This window comes from Trachypithecus francoisi, unplaced genomic scaffold (assembly GCF_009764315.1).
Source record: "Trachypithecus francoisi isolate TF-2019V2 unplaced genomic scaffold, Tfra_2.0 Lachesis_group18, whole genome shotgun sequence".
Taxonomy (NCBI): domain Eukaryota; kingdom Metazoa; phylum Chordata; class Mammalia; order Primates; family Cercopithecidae; genus Trachypithecus; species Trachypithecus francoisi.
This window is the reverse complement of record NW_022681463.1, coordinates 39,076,863-39,091,560: the sequence shown is the minus strand read 5'-3', so window position 1 is coordinate 39,091,560 and position 14,698 is coordinate 39,076,863. Positions and strand designations below refer to the sequence as shown.

Genomic DNA, 14,698 nt, shown 5'->3' with positions numbered 1-14,698 from the left:
ACCTTATTACCCACTGCACTACAAGTTGGTTTTTTGTTTGTTTGTCTAGTTTTGTTTTTTTGTTTTTTTGAGATGGGTTCTCATTCTGTCACCCAGGCTGGAACTCAGTGGCACGATCTGAGCTCACTGCAGCCTCCACCTCCTGGATTCAAGCGATTATCCTGCCTCAGCCTCCCGAGTACAAGAAAGTTCTATGCCAACAAGAAGAGCTTATTTATAGGCTGCCAGGTATCAATACATGGATGTGCTAGAAAAACAAAGCCTAAGTAGGTTAATATATATTTTACTAATGCCAGTTGCTATTTTTTGAGTGCTTACTATGAAAATAGCTAGCAATTACATAGCATGTATTATGTACCATGGACTAGTCTAACCACTTTACACATGTTAACTCACACACAGCTAATGAGTGAGGCCCCCAGGACTTGTACCCAGGCAACCTGGCTCTGAAGTGTGGGCTCTTTTGTCCCTTCAGTGTGTGCTAATGTCTGTACCCTCGTGTCTGGAGGTAACATACTGTATGTTACCCTCAGGATGTTATTCAATGTTTAAACCACCCCAGGAGATAATAGAGGAGAAAAGTGAAGCTTCGAGAGATGAAGGAACTAGACTGAGAAGTGATAAGGGGGTTTCAAAGTGAAGTTTGCCTGGCTCTAAAACCCATTCTCCAGGCCTCTTCTGTTTGCTTCTGCCCCCTTCTCCCTCTGCCATGACCCTGGCAGGAAGGTAGGCTGCTCCCGTTGGCCATCCACCCTCACTGTTCCTCCCCAGCCCAGAAGGCTCCCTGCATATTGACTTCCTGCTTCACTCCTCCTTCCAAATGCCTTTGCTTCATTTCTGTAGGGAAGAAAATGGGATTATTATATTACTGTAGCTTGTCTTCGAATACAGTATGCTACTCAAATGAAGTTTTCATTGGTCAGTCTTTGGACCCTAAGACAAGAATCTCAGAGAGCATTAAGGGAATATTTTTTATTAACAGGTCTCTCTAGACTATAAATAGTTTATATATCATACCGCCTGAGTTCTTCGCTTTGTCTGTTATAAGCAAAGCTGGCTTATGGTAGGCCACATACTACCAGTGTAATCTCTGACAAGTCCTGTGAGCTCTCTGTACCTCAGCTTCCCATCTGTAAAAGGGGATAAAAATATACCTACCTCATGGGGAGTGGGAGGATTCATTGAGCTAAATTGCAGAAAGCAGTGCTAAGAAAGGTACCAGCAAGTGCAATGTGAATGTTTGCTATTATTGCATATCCCCTGGTCACTGCCCTGGCATGGAATAAGGAAACATGCTTTCTCCTCTCCTACATCCCCATTCTCCTCTCAATCTAGAAACACTTTCTGCCATCAGTTTCCAAGAAAGCTTGTTTTCTACTTCATGGAATGAAGTATTGGGTTGCTTTAATAAAACTTGCTATTTGTATCGTGTTTTTCTTCCTTAAAGGACTTTTCTTCCAACCAGCATTTCTTTCCATGAGACTAAACACAGGAAGATTCTTCTAAGGGAAAGTTTTGAAAGAATTGTCATGGGCCTCGTTTTCAGGAATGGCCAAATTGGTAAAAGTCTGCTTACCATGAGAAATGTTCACAAACTACCACAAAACAAGACTGTGCACAATACATAAAAATGTACTTTGTTCAAATGCAAAAAAAAAAAAAAAAAAAAAGAGCTATTTTTTTTTTTACGTTTACCAGCATTGGAGGGTAACTTTGCATTATTGTGGATGCTTTGTATGCTGCTTCTTAAGCTTCTTTTAAAATAAATTTAGGAGAAGGAGACAAAAAGAGAATGGTGCAATTAAATTTAAAAAAAAAAAGCACCCTTTGCTTATGTAACTCCTGCCATGGCAATTTAAGGAAAATAGCCTAAGCAGTGTTATCCCATCCCATTGTACAACCCACTGACAATTTCACCTGTCTTGATAGAAACATCATCCTTTCCCCCTTTTTCAGGGGACTGTTAATCTTTCTCATTCACAATCTATTTCCCAAGCCATGTGAATTTCCAATTATTCATGTTTAACTCATTCTTTGCTTTGTATGCTGAGAAAAACTTTGGAACATATAGGCAGGAGCCCTGTGCTCTTACCTATGAGTTCAGAAATACTTGAATGTATGTTTCCGTAATAATTCATAGCAGTAACTCACAATCCTGTAGCACACGCTGTAACTTCAAATGAATGGATAATTGGTCAGGGAATTATGGAGGAAACCAGATAAATAATGAAGTATCTGCATAGTCTGAAGTACAGAGGTTTTCCTAGATGGGATAGCATAAGACATGCCGCTTCCTGTGAGCATGAGGACCATATGTCCTCTGGTCCTCTGAACTGACAGATCAATATCTGACCCACAGTGATTCTCCTCAACTTAACAGGGTTTAAAAAAAATAAATTTAAGGGGTACAAGTGCAATTTTGGTATGTGCACATATTGCACAGTGGTGAAATACTGGCTTTTAATGTATCCTTCACCCAAACAAGATACAATGTACTCATTAAGTATTTTTTATCCCTTACCCCCCTCCCACCATTCCAAGTTTCCAGTGTCTATCATTCCACACTCTATGTCCATGTGCTCACATTATTTAACTCCCACTTATAAGTGAGAATATATGGTATTCGACCTTGTGTTTCTGAGTTGTTTCAATGAAGATTATGGGCTCCAGATCCATCTATGATAACGCAGAAGACGTAATTTTATTATCTTTTATGGCTGAGTAGTATTCCACTGTGTATATGCATATATACATACTTATATACCATTTTTCTTTATCCAATCATCTGTTGCTAAATTTAGGTTGATTCCATATCTTTGCTATTATGAATAGTGCTGTGATAAACAAATAAGTGCAGATATCTTATTGATATAATGATTTCTTTTCCTCTGGGTAGATGCCCAGTAATGGGATTGCTGGATTGAATGGTAGTTCTGTTTTTAGTTCTTTGAAAAATCTCCACATTGTTTTCCATAGAGGCTTGTACTAATTTACATTCCCACAAACAGTATATAAGCATTCCCTTTTCTCTACATCCTCACCAACATCTGTTGTTTTTCGTCTCTTTAATAATAGCTATTCTGACTGGTGTAAGATAATATCTCATTGTGGTTTTTATTTGCATTTCTCTGATGATTAGTGATGTTGAGTGTTTTTCTCAGATGCTTCTTGGCCATTTGTACATCTTCTTTTGAGAAATGTCTATTCATATTCTTTGCCCATTTTTTAATGGAGTTGTTTGTTGTTATTGTTGAGTTGTTTGAATTTCGTATAAATTCTGGATATTAGTCCCCAGTTGGATGCATAGTTTGCAAATATTTTATCCTATTCTACAGGTTCTGCGTTCACTTTAACAGTTTGATTAAAAAGCAGTTTTTGTCCCTACACGCCTTTCCTTTCCAGTGTCTGCCCTGTATTTGACATAAAAGACATTGGGCCCCTTACTGTTGGGGGCCCTGTGATTCCACCCTACAGGTAAGACATGCTTAGTTAATGGCCTCATCTCAGACGACAGGCCCGCAGGGTCTGTCTGGAGCCACAGCCTCCTCACTGCCCATGGCTCTCACACATGCCCTTGATCATTCCTTCTGTCTGCTTTGAGTAGACTGCTCTCCTTCAGCTCACAGTGCAGCAATTGTTTTGACATCTTGTTATCACACATCCTGTTCCCAGGCACAGATAAGAAGAGATGTGTCCAAATAAGCATAGTGCTAGTGCATTTTCTTCATTAGATCAGATGATTAAGTTATCTAATTATGGTCATCCTTAAGTCCATGGTGGCCAGATTTATACCATTATACCATTGAGCAAGATTTGTGTTGCTGGTTGAATCCAGAGAAAACACACACTAAATTTAAATTTTGTGTTTTATCCCTTCAGCTTTCCTTAGTTCCAAGAGTTCTCTTTGGAGTCAATGTTCTTAACCTAGAATGATGAGCACATTATTTTAATAAGGTCAGAGCCATGGCTTTAATCTATCCATTTGTCAGTTAATGTCACGCAATTCCATGATCACAGACCAGACTAGTCCCAGGCAATTGTCTCGGAAATGACTATAAGTTACTAGGAAGAACAGCCAAAGAAAATGTGACTAAGTCAGCATAAATCTACCATCCACACTACAAAAGATGAATCATTTTTCTTGTGTAAACAACAGCAATGAATGTTGAAGAGTTTCATTAAGAGTGCCATTCACCCAGTATTCATGTAAACAGCTCTAAACCAGTACCTGTACTAACACCTAATATCTGTAATTAATGTCTACAGTGTCAAAAGTTCAGATTCTAATGTTCATGCAAGCAATGACACCACAACCATCAAAGCTTTCGTGTATTTTTCTGCATGGTCTTGAAGCATAAAATACATTGAAATTGACTCTGCCTCCAGAGGAATTGTGACAAAGTTTGGCATGCCATTACAATTATATTAATAAACTGGGCATAAAGTCCATTCATCGATATACAACATTTTTAACATGAAAACACAAAGACTCTGAAGTCAGTATTTCCCATATCAAAACAGCCAGAAGGGTGGATATCCTGGCCCAAGGACACGGCCCATCTTGTCCCAGGGGTAGATACAGTCCTACAACTAAGATGAATTAATCAAGCTCCTTTTGCCAAATGCCATGGATTATTCAAATCACACAATTAATTCCCCTGATTCAAAGTAGAATTTCTGTGGCTTGTCCGTTAGGATAAAATGTACTCATCCGCTGGTACTAGCACTCATTTATTCACTGAATTCAACAAACAGGCATTATCTGCTTCATTCAGGCTCAGGACTATAGTATCCTCATGGACCTTTGACTCTAGACATCGATCAAATAATTATATAAATACATATAAAATCCTAGTTGTGATAAATGAAAAATAGAGGCCTAAAAGTGCATAAAACAATCTGAACACTGCAGCATTGATTATCATTATACTGAAAAAGTAGAAATAGAATATTTTACTTTCAGAGTTCTTGTGGAGATGAAATTTGATATATACAAAAATATATTTTACACTATAATACCTAGATAAAAGTAAGGATCATTTTACTCTGGTGGATAGGCTAGCCTATGCTGCAGTAATAAGTAATAAATAATATCTCAGTAACTAAATATGCCAAAGGTTTATTTCTCTCTTGGGCAAAATTGTCTGCAAGCCTAGCAGCTCTCCAGGGTAGCTCCCTTCAAGCAGTGAATCAGGAATCCAGGCCACTTGCATCTTGTGGCTTCAGTATCTAAAGACATGGCTTCCAGGTCACTGCGGCAGCAAAAATCAAAAGCAAGTAAATCAGACAGTCATGCACTGGCTCTTAAATGCTGCGTCTCACCACAAGGGCACTACTAAATGTGCAGGGGAACATGGATATTCAGGAAACATTTCTGCCAGGCATAAGAAGAGTATGGCTCTTGAACCAGTCACCTGACTCTTCAGAGATGATTTTCTCATAGTTCAAGTGGGAAGGGCAATCCAAGCAATTTCACAACAGAAAGGGGATTCATGTTAGGATCTTTTAACACTTCAAGGAGCCACAGAAAAGGCTATTACTGTTATTTCTACCACAACCACCAATAACACCAGCAACACTAAGAGAAAGAATAAAAAGTGAGTTAGAAGCACAACTGTGCTGGACACAGTTGTGTCAATGGAAAAAGAGAGCCAGTCTAGGTGGACACCTAATTGGCAGCATCCTCACCAAGTCACTTGGTGGCAGAATACAGAAGGCAGTAGCAGCACCAAAGCAAACCAATACAGACCCTGGCCCTCCCCTAATCTCCTGGTATGCTCAAGTTGACTTCTGGGTCACTACACATTTACCCAGTTTTCCTACTGGCCTAGTCTAAAATTGTCTAATTGGGTTAACAGACCCAGTTTAAAGAAATAAGGCTAAATGTACCCAGTTACATAAGCACTTTCTCATTCTGTAGAACATTATCCTAGGTCAGAAATGAGGAATATTGCTTGTTTAACTGGCATAATTGTCCCTGTTTTCCCATTATGGAGCCAATGACCCTGATCTAAATTACAGACCCTCCTTTACCTAACTAAAACCCAAGAAGCCAATGAAGAAGCAATTTCTGGTTATCATTATGGCTCCCAATTGTCTTCGGTAAGATGGAAACTCAGGTGGTGTTTATCTATTTGAGAAATTTTATTTATTTATGTTCTCTTAAGCAATCATGTTCAGCACCAATATATCTGCTTAATATGCTCCTTTATTGCTTTAGTGATAGATATGACCATTAGGTGCCCAGCATGACAAATGTATATTTGGGACCTTGTGCAAATTATATTGAACTCTTTATCATGTGTTTTAGTTATCTATCTGCCTGTGCAGGCTATTCACAGCCAGAGCAAAGCGGCAATGTGTAGTGAAGTTAATGGCAATATCAAAATTTTTAAAAAAAGATGTTTCTATAAAAACAAGTAGAGGTGAAAGGGAAAGAAATTAGAGTAATTGATTGTAAGAAAAAAAGTAACAGAGGTTCCAGAAATCAAGGATAGAAGTCCAAAGGCTTGGGACATTAATGTAACCACTACAAAAAGAAGATTCTAAGAAAAACAACCTACAAGACCTACTGAAAATAAATGGCTGTTTCATAAAATCGAATAAAATCTAAAATGCTAAAAAGATAGAAATGATACAGCAAACAAAACTGCACTTAGTTATTTTAAGAAGTTTTATAGCTGAAATGTATGTCATTATTAAAAGGTATAGGGTGACCCAAAGCGAGTTAAAAAGAAAACAGAAACACTTTGCTGTTGTTGTCTATTAAGAGAAGGCATAAAATCTCAGGAGATTTTCTCCAAAACTAAAGCTTGAGAAATCACAAAAAAGTGACGGTTTAAATTTAAAAAAAAAAAAAAAAAAAACTGCTATTCATTAGGAGATACACCTAATGTAAAGGACGAGTTAACAGGTGCAGCACACCAACATGGCACATGTATACATATGTAACAAACCTGCATGTTGTGCACCCTAGAACATAAAAGTATAATAAAAAAAGAAAGAGACTCTCAAAAAAACTGCTATTTATTCATGAAAAGATAAAAATGTGAAATTTACAAAAATAAGTAAGGTAGGGAGGGGCTAGAGCCATGAGAAGATGGTTTAGCAACAGGTTAATTTGTTGTTTTGGATCTGGAAATTGGTTTTGTTGTGTAATAGTAACAGGAATGGTACAGTGCCAGGAAAGTTTGGGAAGATGCTGTCAATTTTACTTTAAAATGAGAATCTGTTGTTTCTGTATTTTAACATTTTTAGCAACATTTCCTAAGTGTTTTAGGGGATATGGAGGAAGGTGATTTAATATATAACCTTATTATTGGTAGAGATTCATCCTTAACTAAATAGTAAATTATATAACCATTTTAAGCTTAATTTATGAAAATTGTCCACATATTAGTAAGTATGTTACATGAAAATAAATATGTTGGGACATTTCAAAGGAGACTTGTTCACATGATTTTACGTACATATGGTAGGGGGTATGAGTATGTGTGTGACTGCTTGTGTGTATAGGGTGTGTTTATGTACATTTGTATGTCATGTGAGTGTATGTGTGAGTGTACGATTGTGCATGTGAGTGTACATGTAGCAGAGTGTATGAGTGAATGTGTGAATATGTGTGTATGAAAATATATGGCAGTAAACATGAGTGTATATGTGAGTGTGGGTGAGGAGTTGTTGCTGATAGCATAACACATCTAATAAACCAAAGGGATAAGGCATTTCTATGGCCTGGAAGAGGACAAAGAGCAGAGGTATTTATGGGTTAATTAGCTCAGCAAAACTTGCTTCTTATGCTTTCCCCTAGCCAGACTGTACTCAACACCAAAGTCATTTCCTAAATGGTCCCTTAGAGGCTGGGGCCTGTCTTCCTGTCTTTCTTTCACTGTTCTCTCCATCCTTGTTTGCCAAAGAAAACAGAAAGAACTCCAATAACATCCCCTATTAGCTTCTGACCATGTCTGTCTCAGTTCTAGGCTCTACCTTTGCAAGGAATGGATGAACCTGTTCATCCAGGTTGATGACTTCTTCCAAGCCTTGATTAAAAGCACTTTTTTCAAGAAATTTTCTGTACCCAGACTTCCCCCACATAGCTCTCTCCCTCAGCTCCTAAGAACAGCAATTATCGTTTGGATTCACATATTCTAGCTATTCGCTCTCTGTACATCTCCAAAGCCCCTTCCAGCTTTACAGTTCTATGATTCGGTGTTGTCACCTTCTCATTTAGAGTAAAAGTTTGTCAAAGGAAGGAAGCCAATCTCCTCTTTTATACTTCTCACAAATTACTATAATGTCATGCTCAAATTATTTATTCAAATCATCTTGGATTAAGTGGAAGTTTTATGAGTGTTTCTCATACTATTCTTGCAACTTTTCTGTATGTTCCAAAAATCTGAAAGGTTGGGGAAAATAATCTTTGATGAGAAAAATTGGGGAGGTGTTAGATATGTCTATTACCTTGATTGCGGTGATAGGATCACAAGTGTTTACATATGTCCAAACTCATTAACATGTATACGTTAAATATATGCAATTCTTTGTACAGCATTATACCTCAATACAACTAATAAAATAATCTGTGACGAAAATCCAAGGAATATGACGAATATTTTCTCCCTCTGCTATGTACCAGATGCTCCTTAATCCTTGCAAAAGCAACCCTTTTAGATAGGTCCTTTGACCATTTTATGGGTGAGAAACTGGCATCTCAAAATCATGTCCAAGATCATGCAGCTGAGAAGTAGCAGATTCTGGATACAAATTTAACTCCTTGTGTCATTTCCACTAGACTATGTAGTCTAAATATTACTTCCCATTGGTATACAGCTGGTGATTAATAAATGCTTATTGAATTGAATTAACTGTACAGAGATGAAATCACATGGCTATCTACCCAGGGTAATTATAATAATTACACAGATTAACTTTTATTGAGAACTATGCGCCTGGCATTGCATCAGATAAGCCTTTATTATATATCTCAATTAATTGTCACAAAATTTGTTTTTGACATAGCTGCAATTATGTTCCTCATTTTGAAGATGAGTGAAATAAAATCCAGACAATTTAAGTAACTTCTCCGAGGCCTTTGTTTTTCAGCCTATTTTCTCTCTTATCCATAGTGAGTCTATTCTATTGATCTGTCCTCAAATTCACTGGTTCAGTCCTCTATCATCTCCATCGTGCTACTGAGCCCATCCAGACAGGTTTTACTTTGGTTACTGAATTTTTTCAATTCTACAGTTTTCATGGTTTTTTATGACTGTTACTTCTTTGCTGAGATTTCCTAACTTTTTATTTGTTCCAAAAGAATTTTTTATTTGTTTCTGGGGAACTTTTATAATGACTGCCATAAAATTTTTGTCTGATCACTTCAACATCTGCTTGCTTTTCTCATGCATGTTGCGATCTTCCTGGTTTTTAGAATGACAAATGACTTTCTATTGTGTTCTAGAAATTTTAGATATTCTATTATGAAACCCTACACCCTATTGAATCTTCCGTTTTTAGCAGGAAGTCCCCTTGAGAAGTGTAGTGCAAGGGTTGGGTGGGTGTGTATTTCCAAGTTTCCACTGGGCCGTGAAACCCTCCCTTGGCAAGAGTGGACACTGACTCACACTGCTTCATTGCAGATAGGGTGTTCCTATTCTACTCCCTCTTCTGCTCTAGTAACACCTTCCTGGTGAGGCAGGACACCAACTCCCACCCCACTGGGCTCCACTGACACCAGGTAAGAAAAGGGAGGGCATTTTTTCATGTGTCTGTTGGCTGTGTGAATGTCTTCTTTTGAGAAATGTCTGTGCGTATCCTTTGCCCACTTTTGATGGGGTTGTTTGTATTTTCTTGTAAATTTGTTTGAGTTCTTTGTAGGTTCTGGATATTAGCCCTTTGTCAGATGAGTAGATTGCAAAAATTTCTCCCATTCTGTAGGTTGCCTGTTCACTCTGATGGTAGGTTTTTTTGCTATGCAGAAGCTCTTTAGTTTAATTAGATCCCATTTGTCAATTTTGGCTTTTGCTGCCGTTGCTTTTGGTGTTTTAGACATGAAGTCCTTGCCCATGCCTATGTCCTGAATGGTACTACCTAGGTTTTCTTCTAGGGTTTTATGGTATTAGGTCTAACATTTAAGTCTCTAATCCATCTTGAATTAATTTTCGTATAAGGAGTAAGGAAATGATCCAGTTTCAGCTTTCTACTTATGGCTAGCCAATTTTCCCAGCACCATTTATTAAATAGGGAATCCTTTCCCCATTTCTTGTTTCTCTCAGGTTTGTCAAAGATCAGATGGCTGTAGATGTGTGGTATTATTTCTGAGGACTCTGTTCTGTTCCATTGGTCTATATCTCTGTTTTGGTACCAGTACCATGCTGTTTTGGTTACTGTAGCCTTGTAGTATAGTTTGAAGTCAGGTAGCGTGATGCCTCCAGCTTTGTTCTTTTGACTTAGGATTGTCTTGGCAATGCGGGCTCTTTTTTGGTTCCATATGAATTTTAAAGCAGTTTTTTCCAAATCTGTGAAGAAACTCATTGGTAGCTTGATGGGGATGGCATTGAATCTATAAATCACCTTGGGCAGTATGGCCATTTTCATGATATTTTGATTCTTCCTATCCATGAGCATGGTATGTTCTTCCATTTGTTTGTGTCCTCTTTTATTTCACTGAGCAGTGGTTTGTAGTTCTCCTTCAAGAGGTCCTTGACATCCCTTGTAAGTTGGATTCCTAGGTATTTTATTCTCTTTGAAGCAATTGTGAATGGAAGTTCATTCCTGATTTGGCTCTCTGTTTGTCTGTTACTGGTGTATAAGAATGCTTGTGATTTTTGCACATTAATTTTGTATCCTGAGACTTTGCTGAAGTTGCTTATCAGCTTAAGGAGCTTTTGGGCTGAGACAATGGGGTTTTCTAAGTATACAATCATGTCGTCTGCAAACAGTGACAATTTGACTTCTTCTTTTCCTAACTGAATATCCTTTATTTCTTTCTCTTGCCTGATTGCCCTAGCCAGAACTTCCAACACTATGTTGAATAGGTGCGGTGAGAGAGGGCATCCCTGTCTTGTGCCAGTTTTCAAAGGGAATTTTTCCAGTTTTTGCCCATTCAGTATGATATTGGCTGTGGGTTTGTCATAAATAGCTCTTATTATTTTGAGGTACGTTCCATCAATACCAGGAATCATCATCACTCGCCAGAGAAATGCAAATCAAAACCACAATGAGATACCATCTCACACCAGTTAGAATGGCAATCATTAAAAAGTCAGGAAACAACAGTTGCTGGAGAGGATGTGGAGAAATAGGAACACTTTTACACTGTTGGTGGGATTATAAACTAGTTCAACCATTGTGGAAAACAGTATGGCAATTCCTCAAGGATCTAGAACTAGATGTACCATATGACCCAGCCATCCCACTACTGGGTATATACCCAAAGGATTATAAATCATGCTGCTATAAAGACACATGCACACGTATGTTTATTGTGGCACTATTCACAATAGCAAAGACTTGGATCAACCCAAATGTCCATCTGTGACAGACTGGATTAAGAAAATGTGGCACATATACACCATTGAATACTATGCAGCCATAAAAAAGGATGAGTTTGCATCCTTTGTAGGGACATGGATGCAGCTGGAAACCATCATTCTTAGCAAACTATCACAAGAACAGAAAACCAAACACCGCATGTTCTCACTCACAGGTGGGAACTGAACAATGAGATCACTTGGACTCGGGAAGGGGAACATCACACACCGGGGCCTATCATGGGGAGGGGGGAGGGGGGAGGAATTGCATTGGGAGTTATACCTGATATAAATGACGAATTGATAGGTGCTGACGAGTTCATGGGTACAGCACATCAACATGGCACAAGTATACATATGAAACAAACCTGCACGTTATGCACATGTACCCTAGAACTTAAAGTATAATAATAAAAAAAAAATAGAAAAAAGAAAAGGGAGGGAAGCAGAGCATCAACTAGCCTGCCTCCCATCACATAATTCTGCCTTGTTGCTACTGGATGGGGGTGGATGCTCAGCTCCCCACTGGGTCCTGCTGACACCAGAAGAAAATAGAAGCAGTGATGAGCCCCAGCATGCACTTAAGTCTCATTGCTGCTGGATCAAGATGGAGACCCAAATCACCACTGGACCCCACTGACACCAACCTGGCAGGAGAATTGTGCAGCCTGGTTTCATTTGGTCCTGCTAGCACCACCGGATAGGAGAATGGAATCTTTTGCTCAGCAGGGGGTAGTGGGTAGAAGGACATTTTTCCATTGGTGGTTGGCATTTGGCTAGAGTAGGGTAAGTATTGCCAAAACACTTCCTGGTCCTTTCCCTAGAAACAGGCCTTTGTCAGAGCTTTTTATGTCTGTGCCTGTTTGTGGCTCTGGTTTAAAGGCTTCTGCAGCACCTGTGCAAGATACACAGGAGGAAATAAGGGAGCCCAGGAGCTCATCACCATGCCATTCCTCAGGTCCAGAGGTCCTGGGTAGCTCGGCCTTCTTTCACTCTTTAAAGATTTCCAATGCTGGTGTGTTGTATTAAGCCCAAGATTTTTAGTTGTAAAGGACCTATGAAGAATGCATCTACCCCATCTTGGAGGAACCAGAACTATTTAAGATCTTATAAACTCATAAATAGTGAGGCCAGAATTTGAACCCAGGATGTCTAGTCACAGGAACTGTTAGTTTGATTGTTATGCTAAAACTAGGAATAATAAAAACAATTATATGTTAGCTTGCTAGGGCTGCCATAATAAAATACCACAGAGCAGGTAGTGTGAACAACAGAAATTTCTTTTCTCACAGTTCTGGAGGCTAGAAGTATGAGATCAAGGCGTCGGCAGGGTTGTTTTTTTCTGGGGCCTCTCTCCTCAGCTTATAGATGGCTACCTTCTTGCTATGTTCTCATAGGCTTCCCTCCATATGTGTCTGTGTCCAAATTTTCTCTTATTTCAAGGCTAGTCACATCAGATTAGAGCCCATACCAATAACCCCACATTAACTTAATTACTTCTTTAAAGACCCTATCTCTAAATACAGTCTCCTTCTGAGGTTAGGGCTTCAACATGAATTTTTGGAGGACACTATTCGGTGTGTAGCAATATGATAGATACCATTATACCATATAGAACAGTATGTTCACGTAAAGGCAGGATATTATAGATACGTATTATATATCATCTGAGGAAAGTAGCCTGAATGTACAATTGGTTCTTGGCATCAGGGTGAATTCACCAATTTGCACATTAACCATGATTAACACCCATTTCCCTGGTCATTTTCCTGAATAATAGGCAGGCAAAGAGTACAGCTGATTGCATGTATGGAAAGGGAAAAAGCGATTGCCCCCTCTAAGCTACTTGGGTTGACAGGAAATCCATTGGCTAGGCCTCCTTTTTTTTCTGAAAAGACACCCCATGGTGTGGCTTCTCTTCTCTTGCGCTGGGAAGGTGGCATTGCTGGAAACATTTGGTGCCTCTTAGCTGCTTGTTGGGGTGATTGGTGATCTCACCGCAGGTCCTGGTGCCTCATTCCCACAGTCACTCTAAAAGCTCAGTCACCTGAAGTACAGCAGCATCCAACAATATGGAACAGTAAAGTTTCAGAAGTAAGCACCAAAACAATACATACAGCATGCTACCCTTTTCATAAAGTCAAACATAATTAACCAAAACTACATAGACTTTGTTGAAAAACTATATAAATACTATAAACTATATTTTTTAAAAAGCAAGAGAATGAATATGGGATTCAGAGTGATGTCTGCCTTTGGTGGGTAAACATCCAGACAATGAGGTGGAGACAAAGCCATGTAACAGTTGAGGCCTAGTAACTGTCAGGATGCCAGCTTTAGTTTTTGGATGGTGGGTTCAAAGATAATCACTGCATTATTTGAAATAACAAAATAAAATAATGATTAAATAAATAAAAACGGGGGGAAACTGGATTGCTAAAAGTTGTTGTTAGTCTTTAATTAGCTAAGAATTGGGATTATGTATTACTTTCTTCTCTCCTTTTCCTCCAATTACTAAAGAATTCATTCTGTTTCTCAAAGGATAAGTTTTTCTATAAACATTTTTAGTTTGTAACTGCTCAAGTCAACAAATAGCAGATCAGTAATCAGTTAGGCATATCCTGAGTATGTTTTACCTGAGGAATTTTCCAAGCCTAGAAACTCCCAGTCCTAATCTCAGAGATTCTGATTTGACAGCAGGGATGAGGTCTGGGAATCTTTATTTTATCCTGAACTCCAAAACTGTCTCCTAGGAAGCCATCCTGCCTTCAATGCCTTGATATAGTACATCTCATACATTGTGCACTCACCTTCTAAAATTTCATTTTTATCATATTACTCTATCTGAAAATCTTTACTGTTTCACTCTTGCTTGCCAAACCTAAATCCTCTACCCACCTGCAAAGTCCTCTATAATCTGGCACCACCATAATTACCCAAAGTCATCTTGTATGTCTTCCTTAGGCATAGCTAGATACAATTAAGCCGATTTCCCCTTGCCACCAATGGGAGTTCATTAGCCCCCCTGGCCCATTTTCTTATGGCCTTTTCCTTATCTGGAAATCCTTCTCTCTCCTGCACCTCTTCAGATTTGGCAAATCCTTCCAGGCCAGATTCAACTCTTTCCTTCCCATATGAACCATTTCTGACTTGGCCAGCTGTATTAGTCT

At 38.7% G+C, this 14,698-nt stretch overlaps 1 long non-coding RNA gene across 1 annotated transcript in view; it reads left to right on the top strand.

The window, feature by feature from the left end:
* Window positions 1–9,599: 9,599 nt before the first annotated feature.
* Window positions 9,600–14,698, top strand: part of LOC117063674 — a 44,634-nt gene continuing 39,535 nt past the window's right edge. The window contains exon 1 of the long non-coding RNA XR_004429029.1: window positions 9,600–9,733. This is a non-coding gene — a long non-coding RNA (uncharacterized LOC117063674). The remainder of the gene's footprint in view (window positions 9,734–14,698) is intronic.